Consider the following 25,800-nt stretch of genomic DNA (forward strand, 5'->3'; position numbering starts at 1 on the left):
TTTTATCATCTTGCCTCTCACCTATGTTATGAAAACACTGCTGCAGTATGTGAAGTGATCTCAACAAATACTCTCAAAGAAACAGATAAAAATATGTTTTCATTTTGAAAATGGCCACGCAAAATTAACTGTCCATGGATCATGTTTATTAGACATGGGGAAAGCGGTAGCCTGTGGGTTTAATCTATGAAATTATAGACACTCATGCATGCATCTCAGACAGTAAACCAATTCTGCCAGAGCTGCAGTGAAGATTTTAAAGTTCTGTATTCCCCTTTTCTTCTATTATCTCAATGAAAAAGTGTTTCCAAATTAGAATTAAAAAAAAAATCCATTGTTTGTTTATTGAAATTTCTACGCTGTATTACAAAAAGACTGTGAAGACCTTACACAAGTTAATAAATACATGTTAATACATACTATTAACACTAGAAGATTCAAAACTTTCATCCAGCTGAGAGATGGTTAGGAAATAGAGAAAAGCAGAAGTCTGTGATAAAATAATTTATGCACTTAATTTCCAGTTCTTATTTCCTTGTGGAAATAGGAATGAAGTTTTGCTTTCTCTAAGCCAGAATAATTATATAATAATTATATAATTCTGAAAGCCCTTTCTACATCCAAACCCTGACTCTGCTGATATCACTGGGAGCTTTGCCAACAACTTCATAAAACCAGGTATTTACCTTTCATATTTTAACTGACCTAATAGTGATAGTTAATAAGGGTCAGTTATTGAACTGTATGACTGGAAGAACAAACATTCCAGCTAGTAGAAGGCTTAATCTCCTAAACATCAAATAATATTTTTTTTTAACATAAGTTGCTATTTCAGTTTGAAGAAAGGATTTAGATGTTAATTACTGGACTCATTATTTCTCATAATTCACAAAGTGGCTGCAGCAAAATATTTAGAAAAAAATCCCAAATAAAGGGATATATTAACCCAGATGCCTCAAAAAAGCATGCCACATCTGCAGAATTCTTTTAGATGAACACCTCTGTGCAGCTGGAAATCTGCAACAAGAACAGCAGCAATATTTATTGAAAATAGCAATATATATAAAAGAGTAAAGATGTTCAAGAAGTTAGGTCAACGACATTCTATTTTTTAAAATGTGGGAAAATTTCAAGTTTTCTTTAAAATACTCATCAATTAAGGAAATTAAACAATTGTTAATCACATTCAGATGTTTTATGCTGTTTTGCTGATTAAGTGGAAGATATACATGGTTGCAAAACAAACCACAAAAAAGAAAACAACCACAACAAAACCATGTTAGCTGACCCTTCAGAACTTTCAAATCTCTTCCGTACATACGACAGATCTTGGAACAACATCATATTGATAAATGAACAAACCAAAATTGTCTTTATTTGCTGACATTATTAAAAATTAATTGAACAGGCAAGTATTTGACAAGAAGCAAACAAAAAGAGAGCAACACTGTAATGGGGATTCTTGAACTTTCTAGTTCAAACAGGAAAAATACTGAAGCAGATAGAACAGAAAGAAACCTCCCAGCCAAGTTTGCTAATCAGTTGAGAAATTCTCACATAGGAAACCAATGACTATGTCTAATCAAACACCATTTGCAAAAGCAATAAAATCACATTTAACTAAGAAGTGACAAAAAAAAACAGGTGAACCAGAAGATAAATTTGGGATAATCTCATTGATTTAGAATTGGTGTTAACAAAGGCTTCTCTGTAGTTATGTATTTTGTCTATGGAAAATAAAATTTGGTTTGGTTCAAGTTGTTTACTGGGTGCAGCTCTTCATATACACCAATTCTGAGTATCTGCTGTCCATTCCCTGCAACTAAAAGATCTGCTGAGAACTAATCTTATCTCCTTGATAAGCAATACATTTTCAGCTGTAGACTGGTCAATTTAGTAACTGTTTCTGAATTATGTGTGAAATTAAAATTATACAAACCTAACATTAGTTAACACCATTAAGAACAAGCTATACTAATTATCTACTTGGTATTTTGGACACAGCTGCAGTAACGAGACAAACTCAGGTTGTGGGACAGATGTAGGGAAGAGGTGGTAAATTCTGCAAAGCAAGAACAAAATTCAATCCAGAGTAAAGTCAGGTATCTGGAAAAAGCTCCAGGCTGACCAGCCAGAAGGACTTTGCAAGTAGTTCCCAGTGCTGGAGAGAAGGTCCAACAATACTCAGGTTTAGGTATTGTTTCCTGATGACCAGAATACTAAGAGGAAATGGGAATCATACGCCTCCACTGCAAGACTTGGATGTAAGAAGAGCTCCTTATAACAAGAACATGATTCTTTTTCCACTACTTGAACTGTAGCTGAAGTAAATTAATTTGCAAAGAAAATACAGCTGCTGTTTCAGAAATAGCAAATGATTCAGATGTTTGGGTTGAACTTCTGAGTTAACTAGGCTTATATATATTATAGGTATTTACTTTTGCCTCTACACTCAATGTTGAGATTATTTTTCCAGTCTTTATTTGCATGATCACCTCAATGTAGGAAGGACAAAGACAAGACAAAATTAGAACTGGCAGATGCCACACCTGAGAAAGGTTAATTCTTTTTTTTCTATTGTGTTTTATCTGCACCAGTTATAGCAATATTAATAAAAGACGCATATTTAAAATTATATCAAGAACATTCTATGCATAGATGCTCAGATGATATCAAAGTAAACACACAGAGAAAACTCTCCAAGATTTTCCTTTTAGTGAAATTATCTAGATTATTTCTTTTTAAACTTTGAAATTTTACCATACTTACTAAAACATGGATTGCAGTTTCTGCAGTGAAAAAAAAATAGATGCAAACCTACTCAGTAGTCATTAGAAAATATTTCTATGTAGCACACAATTATGCCTAATAAGAATATTGTTGCACTTACACCTCACCCACCACTCAATTAGAAAGGTAATTGAAAGAAACAGCCATGCTTTGTTGAACAGATGTAGAGGTCTGGTCTTCATGAGTTTAGAAAGACTAACACTACAGTTTCTACTACCTCAATTTTAAATTAAATTGAAAATTAAAAGTGACATCCAAATGTCATACTTAGGCAAGGATGAGGCACATCACACTCAGAATTGTCATTATTAAGTAAACTCTCACTCTTTTTACAACTTTCTCAATTTCTGTCATTATATATGGTTATATCCCTGATACTACAAACGATTTCTGACTAGTGTATGAAACAGTCTAGCATGAAGCCTTTCCATAAGATTCTCTAAATCACAGTAAAAATTGCTGCACTGCATTTAGTTTAGACAGTTAATTGCATTATGTATTATGCTGTTATCAACTGTATCATTTGGCTGTTATTCATATTTATAATAAAGTCATTAATTATTACAGCATATTTAAGAGGCAAAAATCCTAGAAAGATAGAAAAAATTCCCGCTATAGAAGACTCTTCTTCCACTCTGTCAAATTCTAACCAGGTCAGCTGTGATTTTCTATGCTGAGAACCTTTCCAATATACGCTTGGATTTGTGTGTTCGTGCATGTTCACATAAAAAGAAAATAAAAAAAAAAAAAGAAGAGGTTATTAACTCCAGAAAAATTAACCCTTTATAAACTTTACATTTTTTCAGTTAACACAGATTAGTTCAGTTTTGCAAGTGAAATTTGTGGAAGACTCTCAGCACTAGTCTGCAAAGCAGAGAACAGTTTGCAGTCCCAGTGCTTTTGCCTTTGATGCTCACCAGCTCATTTTCTGTGTTTTTCTTAGGTTTCTGCATGGTACTAATAAAGCCTAATCAGGACAATAATAAGATGAGAAATAGAAGGAAAGTCAATGGTATCTTTTACAGTGAAACTCAAACAGTAAGCTATTACATGGAATTGAGGATGTGGCAAAATGTGGTGAGACCTTAGGCCAGTGACAGTTATAAAATTATGACACACTGCAAAAGCCGGACTGCATTAGGGGTTGATAAAAGCACTTGTTTGCCAGCACTGATTTCAAAGCTACTGAGGACTTAAAATTGAAATTACACTACATACATACACACACATTATTACTAGAATATTGTTTTTCATGTAACAAAGCTCTCATGGTGCAGAAGAACAAATGTTTTTCCAAACCAAGTTGAAGACTCCTAAGACTTTAAAATCAAATCACAGCTTCTTTAGAATTAAAAAGGAGAGGATTACTTAGAAATAACAGCTGGCTCTAAAACAATCCTACTGTTGTAAAAATAGAATATCTTCTTCCAATAGCTGCACTATTTCCAGACTTTTTTAGTATCCCAACCCAATTGTTCTTTATTGCTGTGACCTCAGAATAGACATCAGTTAAATTGGGCATCCCTGTGTGATTACTTGGAGCTCACAAGTCTCATGCAATTAAAAGCATCAGTACTGACACACATTAGTGACTAACAGTTAATGCAAGGGCTAATTGATACCATCTTCCTCACAGGCCATTTCCCAACATCCATAGAAACAAACCCAGCCATTAAAATGTAATTAAATTTCCAGGATGCATAGGCTATGAACACTTCGTAGCTGAGGCACTTCACACTTTTTAACTTCTCCTTACCTCTCCAACCCAAAACAACTGCTGTGTCAGGCAAGACTTTATTTCTACCTCCCCTTACAAAAGTGAACTTATGTGTCACCAAGTACTAACTGCCAGCAACAAAAGCCAGCTCAGTGAAGCAAACTGCTTTCTAAGCAGGGAGACCAGCAAATGACAGATTATTAAGTAGTTTTTCTGGGATACAGGTATATAAATATTTTGCTAACAGCAGATGCCAATTACTTAGAATTTCAAGGCTTTGAACAATTTATTCTAAAATATATTTCTCCTATTGAAACAAACTGATTTCATTAACAACAACAACAAAAAAAGGCAATTTTAATTCCTTCTGAATCTTTTCCCACACTGTTTTTGTTTCCCACACTTCCCCCACACTCAATTAAAAAATAATCAAAGTGAAAAATGTTAGTTTGGGGTTGAGGGAGATGCTTCCACAACGGTTTTAGGGAGAGCACTGAGATTCTTAAATCAAGGTCTTTCTGTGTATGATGGTATCACTTTATATAAAAACGAAATTAGATATATGCTTTCAATTTTAGACAGCCAACTTGAGCTACCCCAAGTTTCTGGAAGAGTCAGCAATACCCAAAAATCATTCTGAGTATACCTCAATATGACTGCACTTGCCATGGGGAAATTTTGATGCTTTTGAATTAAAGGTAGACAATCACACCAGCCTCTGCTAAGAATAAAGCTGAAACATGCAGTTGAGAAAAGGTGTCTAATTTACCCCCTTATTCAACTGTCTGGCTCCTTGACACATAAACTTCTTGGGGTTTTGGTTCAAACTATTTCTGTTCTATGACAATCTAAAATGAAGTAATTCCAGATTTTAGTAATCTGGAATAACACTTGATACGTCACACTTCCCAACTCTTCCAAGTCAGTGACAGTCCCTTTTAACATTCAGTTTAAGGCATAAATTTGAAGCTGGTTTACAAGAAGAATCTTAACCACAGATCGTTGCTGGATCTGAATGCATTATTCATCTGAGGTGTATTTTCATTCATCTAGATGAACTATTCCAGAACTTAAACCAAAATAGACACATTTCTGGTGAGAAAGAAGGAAGAAGAAAGTGGAAAAAGGCCCTTCTAGCCTAGCATTTGAATGGACTGCTCATTCTGCAGTGTAAAAAATATTTTGTTAAAAAATTTTCAGCCTTTGAGTTCTTCATCTTTCTTGGTTACAAGTAAATGTTGAGAGTTTGGTTCTATAACCATTTATGAATTAGGTTGCAAAAATTTTCTAAAAGCATCAATGACCAATTGTTGAAGGCTATTGCTTTAGAAATCTGAGATCATCTCAATATTCACAGATACTGATTCACTGATACAGTGCCACAGAATTAAGTTCACTTGAATACTCTGCAGGGAAACTACCGTCTTATCTGACAATATAGGGAGATGCAAATGTTTTCCGACATGGGTTGCCCACCTCATGAAGATGAGATATAGGCAGACAAAACAATTGCTTGAAAAGACACTGCAGATTAGTCAGTATCCCTTTCTTCATGATTAGGACAAAAAAGTGATAGTCAGTGTATTTTGATGAAGCATTGCATTATACATTAGGTGAAGAGGGTGGAAACCTCCAAACTTGCTAACAACAAAATAATGAACTACTGGAATAAGTTGACAGGGACAACTGAGAAACCGTACCACTGGAGTATTCAGCAACTGCAGGCAGAACCAAAAATGATGTAGGTTTAGCTTCACTGTGGCATAGGAATGAAATATATCCAATACAATACCTTTTTTCTAAATTGCCATTTAAAAAAAAAAAAACACCACCTTTTCACAAAACTGAGATTTTCTTTTTAATCTTACCAGGTTCTTAAGAAATAAAAATTTCAGCCTTTAGCCAGCTTCAGCAATCTTGAAATATTTTCACCAGTTTATATTACAATTCTTTATCTACAGATAAAAACTGATTTCTCTTTTCTACATAGGCCTCTTGTATTCTCCCTCAATGCCATTCCTCATGTTTAAAAAGTAGGCAGAAGCACAAATATCTACGCATAGCCAATGCCAGCTGTGTACAGCCATCTTTTCAGCCAAAGCACTCATCCATACCGCTTATTTCATTGGTTTAAAAAGCATAGTTTTTCATATTAATAACTTTACAGGCATAATAGCTGCCATTTAAAAAGTAGTGGTGCAACATCAGGGCGCAGATACTTGAATATAAATACATTTCTAACATCAAATATAATACTTCAGGCTGCAAATTGAGTATTGACAAAAAAAAAACAAACAGCACCAAACCTCAAACCATCAACAGTTTTGTAACTGTTTTGCACTCTGGAATTGTACTTTATAAATCAGTGATTTCTGTATCTATCCGATCATCACTGGAGTAGGTTTGCTCTTAACAGTTAAGTTAAAGTTTCTCAGTCTATATTACTTTCCAGAACTCAATCGTCATTACTTCAACTTCAAAATAACGCTTGTGAAGAAGATATTGCACGACCAATTCTTGGATTTTGTTATTGAAGTTAAAAACAACAATGTTTTCAGCACCTATATGAAGTGCAAAATTTTGACTAAAGGGTAACTTCAGGTGGAGTTTTAAATACAACTAAACACAAAAATGTATGCCTTTGGAAGAAAACAGCAAAATAAAATAAAATATGCTTTGCTCTCATTTACAACTAAGAGCAAAGAAGAATGAAGGGATGAAACTGAGAAGCAATAACTTGGATGAGGGAAAATAAGAAATAAGTATATTGTTTGTATTGCATCAGATAAACTCAGAAAAAAAAAAAACCACTGCTTTCCAGAGATTTGGGTAATTTCTTGGAAGGTGCCCAGCTACTTGAAAGATAAAACCGAACAGACAAAACCATGATTCTACAATCACGTGATTTTGCTGCACTCAACAATAAGTCAAGGGAAAGGACCAGCTCTGAGCTCATTCCATTGTATATTCGGAGATTGCTTTGCACATGGGAAAGAAAGAAAGAAAGAAAATCACAGCAGCCATATTCATATTCTTTTATATGGATGCCCTCTTGTATTCTTGTGTTTGCCTGAGCTGGCTTTGAATACTGCAATGATACAGATGTCACAGCTTCCCCAGGGAGCCAGGGCTTTATGGCAGCTACAGACAAATGCACTTACATTATAAATTTTTGTACACAACCCTGACAACTTCTGATTTACAATTAAGTCTTGACCTGTTCACTATCTCTGGAGCAAAGACTTCCAGTGATTTTGGCAATTGGTATGCTAAGGAGTATTCTGGCATATCCAAATCCTTACTATCAGGTATCAGTGAGGATGCCAACCAACTTCTCCAGAAAATAGCATTCCTGTCGTCAGCTAGTGCTTTCACAAAAAATCCTGGGTACCAGTAAAAAATACAGAAATCAGAGAAAGAGTCATACTCATACAGCTTTTGTAATATCTATGTGTACATAGATAAGTGTAACTGAAATTATAATTTACTCTGTACTGATACTCTGAAACAAATGTTCATTGCCGAAAAAATAGCAGAAATCCTCCCAGCTGAACTGGGGACAAACTAATTCCATTTATCCTTAACCTCTCACACTGGATCAAATTTCAATGGAGAATGAAATTTGCAAAGAACTAATGCAGTATCCCATCAAGAATTTAAAGGATGAAGCTATACAAAGAAAGAGCAATTTCAAGCAAGTCCTTCCTACTTTTAAAACATTTTTCATATTCATTTCACTATTAATATTCATGTCTTATTGATAGGAACATGAGTTGGCAGTATAGAGGCATTTCTATCAGTGTGAAAGGTAGAATGAACTGTACTACAGAATAATCTACCAAGTTCATGGTTGTCTGAACTTGCATTAATGTCAATTACAGTCACTTTAATTGCTCCACAGAAGACAACAATTTATTATATCCATCTGCTTCATTTCTTTTCCATCAGTAAAGTCTGGGTAAGCAGCCAACTTCTGACTAAGGAAACACCAGTTCTGTGGGCAAAAACATATATGCATGTGTTATTTTTTTGCCAGGTGATACTGGCAACAATAACAAAGGTCACTTCAAAACATGCAGCTCTGGTTCACATCTGTAGACAGAGTTCATATGGTTACTGAGCATTTTTTACACAATACCAAGTAGGCAGAAGGGGAACAACCATCGTGTGATCATGGAAAGGGCATTATCAGGGTTCACTAATTAGTGGTACCAAAGACCTACTTCTCCTGAGGAATTTATGTCCATAGGGAGTTCAGGTAAAACGCTTTTGGGGATATTCTTCATGCTGTTCATTTACAGGCTGAATGAGGAAACTCCTCATATTCTGCAGCAGTACACAGCTCACAGATATATGGCTTTCACAACACCATGCAGTGTTAGATGCAGAAATCTATGGGTTAAAAGACAAAAACCCAAAAATAGTTGTTGTGGTGGTTCAAAGGTACAGTGAAAAAGCCCAAAGTAAGATTTTTGCCTGCAATCAGCCTAAGAAAATATTTCCTAAGCTTTTGGATACAGGCTGCTGTTCCACTTCATTGTGAATTATGAGGCTAGTAAATCCCTAGTACTTTCAGCAAAGTAAGAATTACACATATAATTAATTCATACATTTAAAGAAAAAAATATCTGAAGAGCTCGTGTCTCATTCTCACAGGATCATCCTTATCCAATAACATCAGAATAGAAGAAAACATCATTCTGTACTCTGCAGAGGGAAACACACCTGCAACACCTAATGGATATTTACTGGCACAGTCATTTGCAGTCAATGTAAAACTACTATACATTGAGTCTTCTAATCAAGAATGCATACATACTTTAGTTCTTCAACCTTTATGCTGTTATTTATTTCTTTCCCTAGGTTTATTTGGAAAACATGTGTCAATTAATCAGGATTAAGACCATCCACTCACATTCATACTGAGAAAATAAAATGTAAAACATCACCCTTTATAGATACAGACGAATTTGACTTATATTCAGAGCCTCCAAACACCACTTGACACAGAGGTAGTAGCACTTTAGCTTTTCTTAAAGACTCTACTACAAATATTTTAATAAAGGGCCTTCAAAAGCCCACAGAAGCTTTTCAGACTTACCCTTTGATAGATGCTAAGAACTAGTTAGCAAACAGTGGGAACCTAAACACTTCTCCCTCTTTCCTAGTGACACTCAAATATTTATAGCTATCACCAACTTCCATGAAACTGTTCTGTACAAGTTTCCTAAAAAAGAAAAAAAAAAAAATTATAAACAAACATACGCATACAAGGGGTGTGTGAGTGCAATGAAATGATTAAGCTGCACTTTGAAGACTTAGGGTGATTAGAAACTAGCAGTTTCCCCAGAGAAGCTTCTGCCATTTAATGCAATGTTACCCACTCTAACAGCTTGCTTTTTCCTCTTGAGAATTCACTTTGTGAATCCCCAGGAAAGAGTCTGTCTCTAGCACTGATTTCTGATCTGCAGACACACATGCAAGGATGATAAACCAGAGGCTCAGAAATTATCCCAACCTTCCTTTCCGTTAGGTGTAACCAGGAAATGTCCCTCTCCCCAACAATCTCGTGTACAATTTTGTGCTTCCCAACATTGTATTTTGTTTTTTCCCCTCTGAGGCCAAAATTACTGCCCTTGTCCTTGGCTTCCCACTCTCAGATAATCAGACTATAAAACTGGTGCAAGAAACCATGCACTGCTTTCCACACAGCCACAAGATAGGCTTCCTTTACTGAATATGTTCCGTGTACAGCCTGCAAGCCAGTCTCCAAATGAGAGAGATGACAATGTAATTGCAGAAATGCTGGGAAGTTCCTCTGAGCACAGACTGAAAAAGGGCAGGAGTAAGGAGGCTCTAAAATCAGAGAGTATCACGTATTAAAAGTAACTTCTCGGTGGCGCGTTGCAAGGCTGAGCACCAGACAGAAAGAGAGCACGCAGCCACATGGTATATTCCTGCCTCTGCCTCTCTCCTCTCTCTTCTGGTCGTTCTCTTCGGCTTTCTCTCCCACCTCCTCTCCCCGCGCTGCCTTCCCCTCTCCCCCTGCCGCAGGCTGCAGAATGGGACACGCTTGCTCCCCAGCCAGCCAGCAGCTGTCACACAGCGGAGGCAGCCAGCAGCCGGTGCAAAGAGTGAGCCTACTCTGTCATTTAGGATGACTCACTGGAATCTGGCATTAATTTCTCTTTTTCTGTTAGTGGACGGAGAACAACCAAAAAGCTACACTGGTCTAGACCAAGGTAAGAGATTTAAAAGTCTTTTTTACCCTAAAGTCACCCAACGGTTTCAGGGTGCAAATCTGTGTACAAAATCTGGCACTGGAACTAATTCAGTGGGTGTCTGAACACCTGGCATTACATGCCACCAGAGTGCCTTTCTTTTGTTAACCCTGTGTGTTCCACCCAGCTATGCCTGGAGGAGAGATGGCAGGTCAAAATAGAGCATAGGCACTGTGTTTTCTCCCCTTAATGCAACTTTTACAGCAGCACTACCACCTGCTCCTGTGAACACAATAAGCTTCTCAATACTGCTAAATGATCAGGCATTGGTATTCTGCTGCTGGGAATATAGTGTATCAGGCGTCTGTCATGGTCACCGTATGGATTCGTTCCCATGGCAGTTGTTTTATCACTTTAATGAGCTGAAATTCCAGAGTCCACAGAAACGTTTCCCTGTCATTTCCCCTCCCTCTGAGGGATTCTTGTAGGATCAAATACATACAATCCATTTTCAGGCTTTTCAAAAGTAGTGCTCACTGAAACCACCAGAACAAGTCTGCTGAAGCACAGAGAGCACTGCACTACATATTCTATCTGTATTCTTCTCTGTGGTTTTTCTTCTGTGAATCAAAAATTCAGTGTTGCAGGAAGGTTTTTGCAAGGACAGCACATGTCTCTGGCACAGGAATTTAAAGTAAAGGGGAAAGCTTCTTCTCCCATTTCTGAAATCCTGGCAAAATTCCCTTCTTCCATTTTCTGAACAGGTACAGTATTTAAAGCAGTGTTACCTAAGCAGGTTTCTGTTGGGGTTGATTGACAGTTTTTAGTAGTGATTTTAATGAAAAGCTTTACTGAACATCTACAGCTTCATTTCTGTCAATCCAATGCTTTTTACCAAATGGCTTACTTCCAAGGGTGACACCTTTAAAATTAACTCAGCATTGTGCTTTTCCCAATCTATGAACAGAATATCAGAGTAGGTAGTGCACACTGCAGAATTGTACAATCGTACCTTTAGATCTTTAATGGTCTAACTGCAGTGAAGACATTTGGTTTAGTTTACATGTTCTCTGTACTGTGGAAAGTGTTGCAATTGTAAATGGATGAACGTACATTTGTTACACATTATATGGTATTTTTGTGCAATATCTTACACGTTTATTTGTTCAGACCTCTTGTATACTGGCAATCAGTTTATTGACTTTTAAATCCACAACGAACTGCCTGACATTAGTGCTATGAAAAGGAATCTCTATTCAATGAAGATGACGGGTCCCACATTGATCACATCTAGAGAGATGACCAAACAGGTATCAGCAGTTGGTGCTGACCACTGTTCAGCGGCCAGATAGTCACCAAGACCCACAGTCTATTGATCCAGCATGAATATTTTTGGAATTAACTCAAAGACAGAAGTAATAAGCACTCCCCTTAGTTATTGCCCCTCCATGCAATCTTTTAATTAGATGAGGGGAAAACAGATTCTTATTTCAGAGAACTTAAATGACTTTGGTATGGATCTTGAGGAGGTAAGACAATGGCTTAAAGTGTCAGCACAGATTCTAGCTCATTTTCCACCAGAATATGGTACATTTTTTCATTCTACAAGACTGGAAAGCATTTACCAGCATTATGTTTTAAGATTATTTCTAATCATTTGGACAACTGTAGAGACTTCGGCATTTTTGGGATTTGCTTTTGTTTTTTATTATTATTATTGCTATTTTTTAATTTTTTTTTTCTTACCATTTAGATATGATACCTGACAGCAAGGGTACCTACTGTAGCACGTGTCATAGTCTCTGGGGTCTGAACAGCTATTTTTTAACCTGTCTGGAATACAAAATGATTCTGTTCACAAGTTGGGATTTTTTGTTTTATTTTCCTCTTTTCAGAGAAATCTGTATATTATCAGTTTTCATCAGCGTGGCTCTTTTCAGGTGAAATCTTCAGCTGTTTAAATGCAGACAATCTATTGTGATAACATTTCATTGTAACTTGGCAACAAGAGCTAAAAAAAATCAACTTACATCCATCTTGCATGCAATCCTTGTATTGTGCTGCCCCATACTCAGCAAATTAAACCCTTGAGATAAATTACATTCTAGACCAGTCAGTTTAATATCATTAGCTGGGCTGACCGGTTGTCCTAATTACAGAAGTCAAAGACTGCAGGAAGCAGCTGCAAAGTCAGCACATGTGCAAGGAGCTATTTGAAAAAGCAGAAACACATGCTTTAATTTGAGGCTTTTTTGTTACAACATGAATTATTAAGGAAAAGTATGACATTCAATATCACTGTCAAAAAATGGTCTGGCTATGATGGGATTACCACTGGCCTTTCTGTGAAGCGTCATTTCTGGTGTAATACTTTCACTGAAATAAGCAAACATTCACTTCCAATGTTATTTAGCTATGATCAGGCTTTTGGGTCATTTACTGGTGAGGTGGGAGGACAGCAAGAGGGAAATTAGCCATGCTGCTGGAGAGCAGCTTGAAAATTCTATCTAGTGTCCTGCCTACCTTACTCAAAATACAGAATCCACCATCAACGTAACTACATGTTCAAGGCGTATAACATACATAGCTGCTACACTGGAATCAGCAGGAAAAACCCCCAAGACACAGAGATGCTCAACTCTGGAGCTTTGATTGTGCCATAAAAGATTAAATCAGACACAAGCCACCTAACTGGAGTCAGGCAGCTGCTGTGATGGGTGGCCAGGGATTCCCTCAGCTCTGAGTTTCACATCCCTCTTGGAATTTCACCTCCACTAACTGAAGTCAAGAGAAGCAGAAGTTTTGCTGAGGTTAGTTAAATGGATCTAGTCTTATAACTGATTTCATTCAGAAAAGATAAAGGTTCAGTGAAGTTCTTCAAATCAAAAAATCACCTTGAATAGAATCTGCTTCACTTCACTCCTCATTTATTTCTGTAAATATAATTTGAAAGTAAATCCCCATCCAAAGATGAAGAGCTCTAAACAATCAACAACGTTTTCACACAACGGGAACATACCAGCTCTTGATAACAACCTCTAGAAAGGTATCAAAATTCACCCCAACCACTCAATAAACCATAATCTCCTGCACATAGGCATGCAAAGATGGGCAAGAACCACATAGATTCTTTCATGGTTCAATATTAATGTCACTCTTACTCAACTGTAACTCTATTCATTACACACTAAACTGAGTCAAGATTACACCTTCCTCCTCCTCCTCACCATGTAGTACTTTGTTAAAAGGTAAATACACAGTACATACAGGTAATATTTAGAACAGTTCTATTAATCATCATTAAAACAGCATTTTACATTAAACTGTACACAGACACTAGTTTTAGAGGAGGGGACATTTCCTACACTTGTATTGCTTTCGAGGAACTTCCTGTAACATAGCCTCACCAAGATCACATCTAATCTTAGCCCAAGATCAAGAATGTTCATAGGGAAGAAAATAAGGCACGTATGGTCACCAAAATACACATGGAAGCATTTTTCTTTCCTCAGAATAAAGTAATGTTAGTTTCAAACATCATGTAGATTAGGGATGAAAGAATTTGTTGGAGAGGTACTATTGCTTTATTTACCTTCAATTTCTGTATTCCTCAACAAACTTGACCACAGCAATGTCACATTTTCAGTCCAATAGAATTTGAACTTTTGACCACCCACACCAGTGAAGAGTACAACCAACTGAACCATAAAGGAGCATGTAAGATATGTACAGTGTATCTTTGGATACATGTGTGAAAGTATTGCCAGAACCTAATATAAACACAAGGTACTATACCCATTTCAATCACAGCCAAGTTTTAACAGACTCTTCCTTAAAATAATGTCAGCAATTTTCAGTTTCTATTGAATTATTTTGTTAGGACTAATTCCTTTTCCATTATAATCTGTGTTATTTATTTATTTATTCCAAGTAGTGCTCTCTTGTTTTCTCCCAGATAAAACACAGATGGTGCAGCTTTCGAGCCACCATTTTAATTCTTTCTTGCTCAAACAAAGTAATAACAATATTGTGTTCACCACAAATTAGCTTTTTCCATACTTTTGAGCTTTGTCATAGAATTTGCACTTGTGAAAACTGATGTCTTTCAACAAATGAAACAACAGAAAACACATTTTTTTCTTCTTGTTAGTTTCATTAACGTGAAAAGTCTTTTCACTCAGCATCAGCTTACTTGTTTTCCTTTGACTGTAATTCAAATTTCCAAAATGATGAAAGTATGATATGTGTGTGTTCTCTTTATTTTTTGAGGCCACTTCATTATGGAGTTATTGGCTAGTTTAGGTATACTGTGTTAAAGACAATCTGTACGAATAACCTAACAGCTCAAAGGGAAGCAGTTTTAAGGGCAGAGTGCATTCCCTAGAGCGGTTCCAGTAGGTTATGCATCTGAAATTAATCTTAGACGTAATCTGAATTTTTGGCTATACTCAACAAGCTCTATGCAGTTTTTCCTTCCTATTTCTCCCTGTGTCTTTACCAGCCTTGTTGCATTAACATGTGTAGTTGAGAACAATGTTCTTATTTCTGAGGACACCAGCAATGTTGGGTAACATTTAGCAAAGTATGTATCATCTAAGTGATTTGTAGGTTACACAGAGGACAATACAATGACCCACTGGGTGAAGCCACTGGAGTAAAAGCCATCCAGGAGTAGGTTATACTAAGAAAATTACTGAGATTGTTGATTTATAAGGAAGCTTTGAGCTGTAGCCACAAACTACTTGAAACCATAGCAAAGTACCTATTTGCATATTGCAGAAATACCGTAATTTTTAGGGGCAAGCCCAATGCATCAAGCTGTACAAGGGCACAAGGGCATACATAAACTAAGTGTGTTGCGGAAATGGGAAATAAAGATACATAACCCTCTGTTACAGACTTCTTTCCATCTTTTACAATAAGAAGACTCAATTTTTTTCTCTAGGTCCTAAGCAGTTCAAGTACTATCAATCACGAAATTCAAAAAGATAAAACAATCAAAAATCATATGAATGTGTGTGCTGTGTCTACATACATGTGCATGTATGACACCATAACAGGTTCAGAGGCAAAAGCAGCAAAAAACTACCTCAAAACAGAAATACGACTGCAGCTTAAAAACTCACATCTGATCATCTTTGGGGCAAGACTGTAGGCAGAAATAATAAATTCAAATAGGCATCCTCATGTACAGAGAGAAGAACATGGAAGTTTTGAGCAGATTAGCTTTTCTTCAGTTCCTAAAGCACCTACAATCTCTGCCTTGCTTACAACCACACCCTCACAGCCTTTCCATCACCACTAGATCATGTTTATACTGAATGCATAGTAAACTAGAAATTATACCATAAAACTCCAGGACACTGTTTAGGTCATAAAACACATAAAACCCTGCCATGCCATGGCGCAGCTCAGGCTTGCTTCTTGGGGACACCACTGCAGTGGTGTGCAGCAGAGCAATGCCATACCTTGTCAGCAGGTACCAAGAACCATGCATACCCCATCTACTGCATTTGGAGGCCAGGACAGATCAGAACTGGGAAATGACATAAATGATAAGCTAAAAAAAAAAGACAACCTCTATGTTACCAGAAATTGCTGAAAGTATCTACTACATTGCAGTTGTTCACTTTATTATAGCTGGTAACTGATTTGTAAGGAATCAGTACAGAAAGCCTTGCACTTCTAAGAAAGCCAGATAATTCTACAGCTAGTTTCTTCACCAGTGAAACAAGAAAGATTTGATTAAAACTGTTATCTGTAGTCTGAAATAGTAACCTGACAGTCATGTTTATCTTTCATAAAACAGCTTTAATGATGCTATTTATGTCTTTACATTTTTCTCATTGCTTTGCTTACTGTCCTCTGTTGCCACTAGTATTGTCACACTCTCAGTATTAGTAATACACCAATTACTGAGCCTCTCTGCTGTTTAATGGGTTTGAAACCTCAGGAGTCGAAAATAATTAAATTGGATATTTGTGCTTGCAATGAAGTTTGATATTTGATGAAAAAAATCCAACCAAACAAAAACCCCACCTAACAGTAAGATCCATATATATTAAAACCAAATGGTACCACTGAATAGTTGAGTGACTTCCAGCATACCGCAGTGATCCTGTAACTTCATCCAATTTTACCTTTGTCAAGCTTAGTATCTTATCTTGTGTAGATAAGTCCATTATTATAAAAATAGTTTCAAATCTTGAAAAAGATATAGACTGCAAGAATGCAACCTTATAACTGCTGATCACAACAGGGTGGCATCATTTCCTTCTGCTCCTTGCACATAACTCAAACCAGTTAACTAAAAGCCCCCTACCTTGCCACACACTCACCCTAAGCATGGCAATTTAATCTCAAAATGCATTTCTCACAGAAGGCTAGAAGAAGCTTCCAGAAAAAAAAAAAGGGAAAGTGATCAGAGAACATGAGCTAGAATTTGACAGAGATGACAGGCACTTCTACCACTTCATTTTAAGAAATCCCAAGTTATTAATCTCAGGAGAATTGCAACATCACATCATTACCTTTTTTTTTGCTGTCTGAACAATCTATTTCATCAGCGTATTGTTCTTAGATATAATGGGGAAAGATGAAAAACTGCTAGGTTTAACATTAATCAAAAGTTTATCAGTGCTACACCTCAAAGGGTAAACATAAATGTTAACTCTGTTTGTTCACTTTCTTGCAAAGGGAGTGTATAAAGTTCTCTGGAGCCAAATGCATACACACCATAAAGGATTCAAAAAATGAAAGCATGGCTTTTATGCAGTAGAAGAGAACAGAGCCGGGCGAGATTAACATCCTTTTGCAGCACTGTGATAGGATTTACTGACAGAGAAATCTCTCAGTTCCCTCAGCCATTCTCTGTATTCCCTACTGCCACATGAAAAATCTGTTTGCAGCACTGCTTTTGCTAATGAATAAAATGGACACAGCTAAGGGAGGAAGAGATAGAGCTGGAAAATGAAAGCAAGAAATGAGAGGGAAGGAAAAGGGAAAAGAAAAAAATATTTGCTCACCTCCTTTACCCCCAACATTTCCCACATTTATAATGGAATCATGGAACAATCAGTAAAGTAATAAGCATTAAGATGAAAGTGAAAAAGAAAGAAAAACAAAAGAAAAAGAAAACAAATACAAATGGAATGAAATGAAGTGGCAAATTATATAGGTGATGCTACAGATGTCAGCTCCCCCACACCCAGGGTTGTCCTGTAGTCCATACAGGACTCCTCCTGGCCAGGAGCTAAAATTTATGTGTTCAGATCCAAACCTCTTCCCAAGGCATTTGTACCTTAAGCTTGCAATCCTTGTGTAACGGAAGCAGGGATAATGCCTGCTGGAGAGGGAAGGGGGTGTGGGCAAGGGGGTTGGTACTGTTAGAGAACAGATACCATAGCAAAAGATGGCTGTCACTATGACATTAGTTTACAGTACATTACAAAATCAATCCAACATATTTCATACTTTTGTCTTTCATTACAGTGAAGCACGGCAGGACATATGGATTTTCTCTGTGGCAGTGGGACAGCAAAATATGAATTCTGATCCTTCTGTTGGCCAGTTCAGTATCCATAAATTGCCAATACAGCAGAATTCACGCTGCCTTTTAGTCTCCCACTGCTGGTACATGAGGGTGGGTATCCAGGAGGAGCATTTCTTGTAGATGGGGGAGGTATGGGACAGTGGATTTTATGATGCACTGAAAGACAAGACCTAGGAACAACCACTGAGATACAAAGAACATGGTGTGAGCAGATCCTTAAAAATACTGAAATAGCAGAGATGAAGGGAAGAGATGTGGATGCTAGTATCTCAATAGCATAAAAATTGAAAGCTGCAGAACTAAGAAGCAATTTTATTTTCACCTGTTGTGACTCAGAGCCATGCTAAACCATGACAACCTCTTTCCACTGAACATTTAGATATGCCAGAGCCAAGCTTTCTACAGCAGTTAACCTGCTGGGAATGGGAAATTCTGTGATATTAACTGAGTACTTTGAGTAAGGAAAACCAGAAAAAAAAAATCAATAGAAAAATAACCTGGTATTATTTAACCTATCAACAACCTATAGTTGCTAAACAACAGCATTATTTTCATCCTTTGATCTGTAGTGTTAACTCGCAGTAACTAATACCCCAATCACATATCACTTCTTGATATGTTTTGACAGCCAGAAAATTGTTCTTCTGCCTGAAGTTAGGAAACAATTTATTTTCTGAGGTGAAAATGTAAATACAACAAGACACAGCAGGAATAGCCCAGTCCTCCTCCAGTAAATATAATTAGTGGTACACATATTCAGCCCTCATTCAGAAACCTACAAGAACATACATTTTTTGAGTACTAAACTGCTTAGAGGGTAGTGGTTAATATTATTAAAAAAAAATATTAGTAATTGTTATGACAGCACACGCAGGACAGGCACAGGAAAGAAGAATAAACTAACTTTTTCAAATTTCAGATTGTATGAGAATTGTCCCAGAGAGGAAAAAGTAAGGAAACTAATATAAGGTCCCCCACTCTGGAATATAGACCAATGTCCTATAAGTGGTATCTCAGCCTTCTAAAGTCAGTCTCATGTAATTATATTTCATATAAATACAGTGCTTTTATCGCCTGCCCCTTGCTTCTGATCATTGCTTAGGGTCTGACTCAAAACTGCCAGCTCTTACCTAGGCCTCTGATTATAAACAACCAAATATTTCCAATAAGCAAGGCAGCAGCTGACTCCAAGGTTTTAAAGGTCAATAATTTATTTTTAGGTCAATAATTTCTTTTTAAAAATCAATATATTTGTAACTAGCTTGTAAAAGCTCCCAGCCTAAAAGTATGCTTAAATGGACAATCCAACAGGGCTTTTTTCCAAGCTGCATGGATTTTAACAGTGTTCACACTTGTCAGTTTTCAAGTTGTCTAGAAGGCTTTTTATAAGGGACGGGGAATTCTGAAGGTTTATTCTGTTCCTTTCCAGGAAGCCACCACTTCATCAGCCCCTATTCACAGCTTATCACAGACAGGGGATACTATTCAACAGCAACAACTCGGGTACATTAAAATAGGAAAAGTGTGTAAGCAATAGCTGAACAATGGCATTTCACTGTGTCAAAGGGAAGTGGGCATGGTGTGCACAGTCTCCCTGAAAGGACCACTTTCTTTCAGCTCACTCTGCTACCCAGCTGTTGCTATAAGAATCATCACTGTTTTAAAAAAGATGGTATTATCTGTGATCCAGGAGAAATGGTTGATGATAAACCCACCCATGTGTATAAATGTTTGCAATAAATAAGGATGCAACTGAATGAAATCTCTTGTCTTTCCTTGAAACTGTTTAGTTATTTATGTATTTAATTAATTATTTGTAGGCCTAAACTTTCACACCATAATGAGAGATACTCAAAATAAGCATGATTTGGAAATGTATTTGATTGAAAGGAATTTGGATAACTTCATTTCCCTGTTTGTGCTGCATCCTTTACTGTGACCACAAGCAGAAACAAACCACAATAACCACAGCCTAAGCAAAACCTTAAATAAAAAGTTACACCAGCAAGCTGGTGCTCATGCAAGCGAGAAGAGCCTATGTGAAAATAGTTTTAAGTGTTGCCTTTGGTTAAAGTTTATAGACTCCAAGGCAAGCCTCAGATATTACATCTTCAGAAGGGCTTGCAGAAAATAAGCTGGGGAGTAATACAGTCCCCACAGGAACCTAGTTTCCTAAAATCAGGTCAGCACTAGTACAAAATTAGATTCAATGTTCTGCTGACCAAAATGAAGGAGTGATTTTTTAAAAGATAATTATTGAGGGTAATAATATATCTTGCTGGAAGTCACCGAGTATGGCCCACAAACTTGCACAGTGGTTAGCTCCTTTGTCTTGCCAACATCTCCTAACACTCATTTGAAGCTCAAGCACAAATGAGAACTTATAAATTAACTATGCGGTCCAAATTGTTTAAAGTCAAAACATGCAGCACTATTTAGACAAATGATTACACTCTATATTTAAAGGGCATTCAGTACAAGACTTAGTTATCTATTATAATTGATTCCTCAATTAAATTGCCAAATTAAATTGCTGGGAGGGGGAGAGAGTGAGGAGAACAAGAAAACACCACATGAAACCAAAACCTATTCCAATTCAAATCACCTAAACATTCAAAATATGTTGGTCAAGATTGTAATTATAAAGAAGTATGATGTAGCAACCCTGGAACATACTAAACAATGATCTAAACAATTTTTTAGCATCGGTTCTAACCATATACTGTCTTGCAGTGCAGTAGCTCTGAGGCTTAGAAATCAAACTCTGGGGAGAGGGAAATATTCCTTTCTAGTAATGAAAGAACTGCCCTTGACTTAGAGAATCATCTGAGCAAAAGGACTGGACTGGAGCAATGAGTAAGGAGGCTTCACAAAAAAAGAACCCTCATTACTAACTTCTCAATACTGCAGGACTATTTTAAAATATTTTATTATAAACTTGCTTGAACAACAGGTAGTATTCTGAAGTGTGGTAAACTGCGTACCTATCCACCCCACTGTTCAGTCTTAGTAAGGTCTCATCCTCTCTGGATCCCTCTCCAGAGGACTATGTAGGCTAGACATATGGACTAAGGGAGATCCTGCTGACCACAGCCAGCATATACAGCAGTTCAGAAGGATGTTCAGAGAAGCATCTACTGCATAAGCAGTCCAGGAAATCCCACATGTGTAATCTGCAATGTGGTATTTTGTGGCTGATTAATTTTATAGAGTGTGTTAGGTAAGAACTCTCTGACTTGCTGAATCCAATATCAATTTTAATAAAACTCTAGTTGCTTGCTAATTTAGAGACACATGGTGCCACTTTATTGGTTTGTGCAATTGCTTGTTATCCGTATATGTAAGTAGTTCAGAGAAGCCTTTTGGCATACCTGTTTCTATCCAGAAAAGTAGACCTACACAAGTTCTCAATTACAAACCTAACGGTTTCATAAAAGAAGTAATTTAAGAACAGTGCAGCAAATTGATAAATACTCATATTTTTGTAACTTTCTAACATGATATCAACTGGAAAAAAAAAGTTCAAATTGAACTTGTAAACTGAAACATAACACAAAATCCAGGCATGACAAAAATCAGAGTATATTACTTGTCATGCAGACAAGGTACTGGAGAGTCCCAAACAATCATATCCTGCAAGCAGACAGTAAATGTTGCAAAAGATGTGCCTAACCTTACAAGGATCTATGGAACTGAAAAAGGATTTGTAAGCTATTCTGTTTCAGTGTCATACTCAACAAATAATACTTGGTGGGTTCCTGGTTCTGCTCCTTTTCTATAATCTTCACTCATCTATAATCTCATTGTGTAAATCAGCAAAAGCAGCTTCTGTGCCCCTGTTCACAGTATGCTAACAGTAACAACATGAATCCAGTAAATCTCTGAAAGTCATTCTCCACAGGATAATTTCCTTTTGCCATCTGATGCAGCATCTCTGTGCCCAGACTTACTTTGTTGATAAGTTCTGTAAGAACAAGGAAAAGTCCTTGTGCTCATTAAAACTGACAGAAATAGTTTGTTAATGAGACTATACCATCTCCCACAAAATTACAATTTCCTGAATTCCATGACTTTCCTTTAACTACAGCGTGTAAATCAGAATATTTTATAGATCATGACAATACTTTAGAAACAGTAGCTGATCTTTCCTGGCAATTCTCATGAGACATGTGCGATTGAACATTAACACCCCATTTCATATATTTAATATATTTATGTATATATAAATATATAAATATGTGGGAATCCAGCCTTCCTTACATAGGTCCCATTTGTGTTCACACAGATGGGCCATCTACCAGCACCTCCTTAGCATCATCATTCAGACCAATAACAAAAGTGTCATCTAGGACATATCAGCCTGAGGATCTGATAGCTCTTTTCTCACTTTCGAGGCAACGTTGTGGACCTACAGGAAGCTGCATGATGGTACAGTGACAAGTATATTTTTTTAAGGCAATTAAAAAAAAAAAAAGTTAAAAACCCTTTATATGCAATGAATCATTTGGCTGTGCCCTTTGGTACAGCAGACTGGAACTGTAGGCTGACTTCATCTGCTACATCCTTGGTACATCTTCATTATGTCATGGCCAAAACTGCCTTCAGATCAGCCACTCCCCTTTGGACTTCTGAAGTCCTTTGACCCTCAGAAATGCCCCTGTGCACCCTCACAGGTGTTTAACTTCAGAACATCTTCTGAAATAGGAAACAACTAGATAGGAGCAAAACAAATCCTGTATTTTCAACCAGAATTTTTTTTATTCTGACACATTGAGCTAAATTCACTGCTGAACTAGAGCAAGCTAATCCTATTGATTCCCCAGTCTGTACCTTGCTGGAAGCTGCTTTTCACCTATGACTTCCTTAGCCAGCTCTGCAGTCTAGTCTTACCCTGTGCACATGCCAGCCAGAGGACCTGAGGAGCTGTACTTGTCACATATACAAAGATCTTTAAATGGATGGTCTTCAGAAATACCCATAAAGAGACACATTTACCTTGAAAGATTCTTTTGAGACAGCTCCTCTGAAGTCACCCAGATTTTCGCAGTTTACCAGCGATGCAGCAGCAGGCTAATGCCTATGGTAGGGACAGCATGGAAATATCCATGCAAATATACAGGTTGTGTCAGCCTGTAAGATCAATTGTCGATATTTTTCCTAATTTGTACTTGGACTCCAGCAAAGGATTGCTGGCTCTGAGAGGCTTAAACCCAGCTGTTCCAAAAGAGGTTGTACTGTCTTGCCTATATTTTTCTTCAAAAGCACAGCTACAAAATCAAGTCATCAAGCCATGTGTATTTGCTGGCTTTATCTAAGCACTTGTAACACATGCATTGGCTATGATAAGCCAATTACACTCTTTTGAGACCTGATACCATCTGTTGAAGAAAACGCTGACAGTCCAGCAGGTAGTAGTTTCTCTGTCCCCAGTGGATTTCACATTTTACCATTTGGTACTCACAATTACACTTCCCAGTGCCAGAAAGGAAAATTAAGAGAAAAGCTTTAGTTATTATCTACTGTGAAAAGAAGCAGAAGAGACAAATCATGCACATGTGTATGTGTAAAGTCTGTTCTTGCATTTCCACATTTACTGAACTTCTGATTTTACCTTGAAGAGATGTAGGCTTTCGGTTGCCATAGCAACCATATTAACAAATAGCAGCATAGACTTCACACAAATGAGGTGATTGCCAGGACTTGGGGATAGTCTAACAGGCTTTTATTGCCACCTTCTCCTCCTCCCTCCCCCCAGTACATGCTTACTAGCCAACATAAACCCATCACTTTTGTTTTTCCTTATTGCATACTTTACATAACATCAAAGACTTTTGTTTAAAAGGATATACCTCTATCAAGGGTCTCTAAATTTGATATACCTTATTTTTCATGCCTGAGAAAGGGATCACATGATTGCAGCATTCTTCAAAAGGCATAAAATGATTTGCATTAATGTGTCTATCAGTGAGCTAACTGGGGGACTATAAATACTGTTCCTGTCTTCAGGACTACTTAGCATTTTTGCTCTGAAAGAGATGGGGGGAAGCAAGAAAAAGATAATCTTCTGAGACAGATGGGAAGGGGGGGAGTGTTCTGTACACTATTCAAAAATTAATGATGAATCTGTTGGTTCATTTAAAAAGTAATGATTTATAAAGGCTAATTACGCAGACCTCAACACCTGACTATTTCTATTACATGGCTTTTGTGGCTCATATACACTTCTCGAATAAATTACTAATACTCCACTGGATTAAATATTGACTTTGGCAGGGTTTTTTTCTAGAGAGCAAAATTTTATTTTAGCTGAAGTATAATAACTGCACTTCTCTAGTCCCTTCCATCTTATTTCTTCCTTCAAAGCACTTCAAATATCAGTCAAAACTATTAATTTGAAATATGGTCACATTTTCAGGATAAAGAAACTAAGACCCTACCTGAAAGAAACAGGAAAAGTCTGGGGCATGATCAACCATAGATCGTGGTATACATGATGAAGTGATTAACTATTCTCAACACCTAAGGATTTGCACAGCTGAATAAGAAAGATGAAGTCTCCCAAACAATCTCATATAATAAGCAAAGAATTTATCGATCTATTTAAATGCAACCAAAGTATATGTGTAAAGATACTCACTAAACCAAACAACAGAACTGTAGCTGGCTGAAGGATTATTCTGAATTCATATCTCCTCAGCCAAAGCAGTGACTTATCTTCTGAACTAAATTTATTTTCCACTTCACATAGGTATTACACTACCTCCAAAAGTGGCTTTCTTCCAAACTCTTAACTAGCACCATGTTAAAAATCGTTCAACAGAAGTGCACCCTTACGACACCTGGCAGCCACTATTCTACATCGCTACAATTAAGCATTTCCACTCCACTGTCCATTCCTACTTGAGGAAGACACTAGAGTCCTGAGACAAAATTTTACAAAAGATTCTTACAGCACGTAAATTAAGTTCTGCTTTTACATGTTTTGTATTAAACAAATGTACTTTCTGTTTAGCTAAAACAGACGACTATTATTTGATGTAAGGCACTACTCTTTCTACCTACAATTTCTTTTTAATTCTGCAATAAACCCTGTTTCCGCTGAGAGTCTTTCACACATATGTGGTTGGTTTGATAAAGTTAACAAGCCATAGATAAACTTGCATTCAGCTATTTAAACTCACTCTGCTCTTTTTTCACAAATACTGTGAAAACAATTAGGAACAGGTGCTGCTAGAAAGACTTATTTCTAAGTGTTTTCTCCTTCCCGCCCATATTTGCTTCCCAGGTCTCTGTAAAGGGTTAGAAAGATTAGCTTTAACACTCTGGCAATTTTGGCAGCAAATATTCAGTGCCAGCAAATGTGCCAGCAGGCAAATTTTCTTCTTTCCTTGCAAGCCATATCACCTTACTAGGATAAGCAGCTGCTATTTCACCTTTAAAGCTGACTGAATTCTTTACACATTTCATATGTCTGTGGCATGTAGCACCTTGGAAAGCCTGCACCAGCCAACCAGGCTCTG

The 25,800-nt window shown here is 37.0% G+C and overlaps 2 protein-coding genes across 3 annotated transcripts in view; one reads left to right on the plus strand and one right to left on the minus strand.

Annotated features, from left to right (window-relative positions):
• PRXL2A (peroxiredoxin like 2A) overlaps positions 1 to 25,800 on the minus strand; it is a 408,735-nt gene that overhangs the window by 276,893 nt on the left and 106,042 nt on the right. The window lies entirely within an intron of this gene.
• RASGEF1A (RasGEF domain family member 1A) overlaps positions 10,434 to 25,800 on the plus strand; it is a 167,007-nt gene continuing 151,640 nt past the window's right edge. For both annotated transcript variants that reach the window (XM_061450030.1, XM_061450048.1), the window contains exon 1: positions 10,434 to 10,749. The gene's annotated coding sequence lies outside the window, so the exon portion shown is untranslated. The remainder of the gene's footprint in view (positions 10,750 to 25,800) is intronic.

This window comes from Pezoporus flaviventris, unplaced genomic scaffold (genome assembly GCF_033815535.1).
Source record: "Pezoporus flaviventris isolate CSIRO_AGI_PZ_B2104156 unplaced genomic scaffold, CSIRO_AGI_Pfla_v1 ptg000001l, whole genome shotgun sequence".
Lineage (NCBI taxonomy): Eukaryota > Metazoa > Chordata > Aves > Psittaciformes > Psittacidae > Pezoporus > Pezoporus flaviventris.